Below are 4,667 nucleotides of genomic sequence, written 5' to 3'. Positions count from 1 at the left end.
TATTGAATAGAGAAGTCGTTTGTTAGACCATGTGCAGGTAAATATTCTTATTTGTTTAGCCAATGTTAGCTTTCTGTTTTTCCTTCAAAAATATATTTATCAAAATAAGGCTTTATAAACTTGTACCCCTGGGCCACGGTACCTGTAGGCTATGTTGAAACCACCCACGCGAGAACTCCAGCTCTTTACGTACTTATTCAGCCTCTATTTTTTTTTTAATTCTAAGAAAAAGTATTTATGAACTTGTACCTCTGGGCCACTGTACCTGAAGACTGTTGAAACCACCCACGCGAGGACTCTAGCTCTTTACGTACTTATTCATGTAAATATTATGCATTTGCCTTGCCAATGTTACCTTTCTATTGGCGTTATAAACATGTACCTCTGGGCCACAGTACCTGTAGGTTGTGTTGAAACCACCCACGCGAGGACTCTAGCTCTTTACGTACTTATTCAGCCTCGACAGCTCGTCAGTTATTTATACCTCGCTAACAAAACGTCCCGTCTCCAGCGACTGGCGGTTTATTTTCACTGAGAAAAGCTTTTCTTTTCGCTCCGCGGGTGCCTTTGACAGCCGTGACTTTTATTCTGTAAGAGCTGCGCTGCTTTTCTTAGCTTCAAACTGTGTTAACGCCTGGATACAACCCCGGGAGTTTGCTACAGTAACTGTATCGACCGTGGCCCTCGCGACATCTGTAAATAATAAAATAGGTGGCAACTGGGAGACGCACATTAAAGTATTGATTCTGTTTAAGCTCAGGCAAGAATAATTGTGCATGAACTTGTGATGTCAACGGGCTACACGGGTGTGAGAAATCGATTTTGAGACTACATATTATTCATATTTTTTTAGAAATATAGAAATTAATTTACCGATAGTCATACTGAAACTGAGGTCATATATATGATATTAATTTGTATAATGGCATGGAGGGGTAATAATAGAATAATGATTTTATAATTAGGAACAAAAGAAGCACGTAAAATCATTTAACCCATTTTTGTGCTGATTTCCAAGTGCTTCTCTCCCTTAAAATTGTGATGTATGTAATAAGAATACAAGCGAAGGGAGCAAGGGACCATGAAAATATTACTGAAAAGGTAGAACGTAACAAAAAAGTATAGTCTAATTTAAATTGAGATATACACAAGCCGACGTTCATAATACCCAATTCACTTCTCTACTTAATCATTTCTGATACTCTCTTAAATCTTGTAGTTTTGTAGACTACCGATTACCCGAATATGAGTCAAAAAGTAATATACACTTAAGCTAACGAGGATGATGTTGTAATAAGTGGAGTGGATGTACAACTCCCCTGACATTGCCGCTCATTACCTGTAGATTACGGGTCTCCCGGCCGCGGAAGTGGTGGATAGTTGGGACGGCACGGCGGGATGTTGTACTTTATTTCCCCCGTGGTTTAGGTAAGATGTGCTGTAAGACATGTCAGGAGTCGTGACCTGGGCTCCTGACCGCTGAATGACCTGAATGGATGTTTGAGTCGTGCGGGAAATGGGGTTAATGGGATCATATCTGCATTTTACAGCAGGTTTTGCCAATTTTCTAACCTCGTGTCGAATACAATTACGGCGACGCACAAGCTATAGAGAGGTTGGTCAGGGTCTATTGGGTAAAATATCCTTCGGGACATGTTTGCCCTAGAGCCGAGCAGCTAGCGTGTAAACTGGCCCTGGCAACACTCTAGCTCCTAGGCTAGCCAGAGGAGCTGGCATATATAGAGGCCCTGGCAACAGTCAGGCACCCAGGCTAGCCCTGGAGCTGAGGAGCTAGCCTGTATACTGGCCCTGGCAACAGTTTGGCACCCAGGCTATCCCTGGAGCCGAGGAGCTAGCGTGCAAACTCGCCCTGGCACAGTCTGGCACCCAGGCTAGCTCTGGAGTCGAGGAGCTAGTCTGTATACTGGCACTGGCAACAGTCTGGCTCCCAGGCTAGCCCGAGGAGCTGGCATGTATACAGGCCCTGGCAACAGTCTGGATCCCAGGCTAGCCCTGGAGTCAAGGAGCTAGCCTGTATAGCGGCCCTGGAAAAAGTCTGGCACCAGTCTAGCCCTGGAGTCAAGAAGCTGGCCTGTATCGGCCCTGGCAAGGGTCTGGCACCTAGGCTAGCCCTTGAGCCGAAGAACTAGCCTTTATACAAGCCCTGGCAACAGTCTGGCTCCCAGGCTAGCCCTGGAGCCGTGAGCTAGCTATAGCCTGTATACTGACCCTGGTGAATGTCTGACACCCAGGCTAGGCATGTGATGAAGGTCTCTACATCTGATGAAGTCCCCGAGACCACTTGAGTTAATGATGACCCTGTCAGTCTGCTTGTTGTCAAACCGTTTACTCAGGTCAGGCCCTCTGCGTCACGACCGTTACATACACCACGGCAAAACACCATTAACTACAGTCAGCAACTGGCAGGGGAAATCACACAAGGCTTGTTTAATGAATTCCGAGGCGGAAGAGGGAACTGTGAGACGTCAATTTGCCCTCACGGGTCCCGTTTTCTACTAAACACATAGTTTAAGTCAGTAACAATTCCGAAAAAGACGAAAAACGCCTAACAACACGTCAAACATTTGTTTGGAGAGTAGTGAGATGTAACTGCCTGTCTCTCAGTCTGTCTCACTGTCTCTCAGTCTGTCTGCTACCTCTTGTTCAACCTCCAAAAATACTGACGATTTGTTCATGTCATACACTATGTTTGCTTCCCCCAATGCACCGCACTTGCTTGCTATTCCCCATATTTTTGTTCTGATCCACAGACAATATCATATTTTGTGGTAAGATATCTCATAAATCTTTGGTCGACCACAAAACATTGCCATAGGAGAGGGAGTTAGTTCTCACCTTGTTCTCACGAAAACCTACCGTAAGTCACCACAGGAATGTGCACGATTTACGGTGATGTCGTAAATGAAGACTCAGGTTGTCACCAAACCTTTTCACACGACAAGTAGCCTTCTTCTAAACGTCTTCTCTGGGAATGAACCGCTCCTGATCGAACGCATCGAACCCTATTTCGAACACCCTGTTCTATTTCGAACGCGTACGTCGAACACCCTGTTCTATTCGAACGCGTACGTCGAGCACCCTGTTCTATTTCGAACACCTCCTTCAAAATGAGAACATATCGGCGGTTCGACGCGTTCAATCGGGAACGGTATATTTCCTCACGGTTAAGCAGGTGGCAAGATTTGTTCTCAAGCAGTTAAAAGTTGCTGAATCTAAAGGTCCTGGGTTCGAATCCCTAACTAGCAGACACCGCTATAAACCTTGTGACCTTGGGAAAGGCACTTAAACTTCGGTGAAGGACGTCCTCTCGGATGGGACTCTGAGGGGATTCCACACCACTTAGGAAAAGAGTAGGGGTCCTTCCCGGTGTGAATGGATCAAACCTTACAGTCTGGTCTTACGCAGCTTGTACTTCTAAAACTGGTGTGTTACGTCTAAAGGCGGTTTACTGGTGCAACAAGAAAATATATTACAAACCCAAGGACATGTCTTTTCAATTCACAAATCAATACCAACAAGTGTTGCCAGTATCAAACCTAATCTTTCAAAGATGAACCGAAAATATGACATAGCGTTTTACCGGTCGTCCCCTGAGACATAGATGGTAGCGCCCTACTCTGCAAACTGCCCCTGTTGACAGACAGGCACGGTTTGATAAATAGCGGCACTTTGCCCACGATTCCTCTCTAGGCACCATTAAGACATAAAAACCCATTCACAAACGGCAGGGAGTATATCATCATCTCCTAAAATCCATTTGTCATCTCAGAAAGGTGCCCTTTAATGTCGCTCCGTCAAAAGGGGTGTTCATAAAATCTCTAATCTCTCTTTTATTTCTGGTTATTTGCTTTTAGAGAGGTCAGTGGGAGCATTTGTCTACGTTGTTTTTCATTTTTTCTTCCAACATCTGTCGTTGCGGTGCCCGTTTGTGTCAATGTGCGTACGTGTACGACCTATATCTTGGTACAATACTTATAGTCCTTTCAATAAGTTTGTACGATCACAAACTTAGGGTATTCTTCGGAGAGTAACGCATGATTCCTTCAAAAACCAGCTGTCTTGTTAAGAAAACTGCTTTTTGAGATAAGGGAGTTTCTTTTTTATGTGGCTGCTGAAACTTTTCAAACTGATTCTTACAACTTCAACTCCAAACCCCGTCAAACCATTCTGTTCGATTGATGAGTCAGGTCGTTAGTTAGTTAGTTAATGAGTTAAGGTTAATCGACAGAACGAACACCAAACAATTGATATCAAACCACAAGTATGATGACATGCATATGATATAGGGATATCGATGATGACGTAAATATTTTGTATACGGAAAATGGATACTGATGATAACAAAACTTAAGTCTTTTGCTTTTTACAACTGTCTGCAATGTCATTCGGCATGTTTATAGCTATAACAGATATGGCTAATAAAAACAACTCTTCCATGTTGTAACGTATTACCCACATTTAGAGGCAAAATGCATCTATCCATCCAGCCGTCACGTTAAAAGAAGTGACATTGAATTTACAACCGCGCGCAAAGAGCTTACAGGGGAACGAATGGGCGCCGTAATAACGAAGTCCGGGACTGGCTGTAACGTAGAAAAGCGCAGTGTCGTTTTCTATCGCCATTTCCATTTTGATTGGCGTCGTCC

The sequence above is a fragment of the Branchiostoma belcheri genome, unplaced genomic scaffold (genome assembly GCF_001625305.1).
Source record: "Branchiostoma belcheri isolate BF01 breed outbred unplaced genomic scaffold, Haploidv18h27 scaffold23, whole genome shotgun sequence".
Lineage (NCBI taxonomy): Eukaryota > Metazoa > Chordata > Leptocardii > Amphioxiformes > Branchiostomatidae > Branchiostoma > Branchiostoma belcheri.
The sequence above is the reverse complement of the archived record's forward strand: the minus strand, read 5'-3'. Positions refer to the sequence as shown.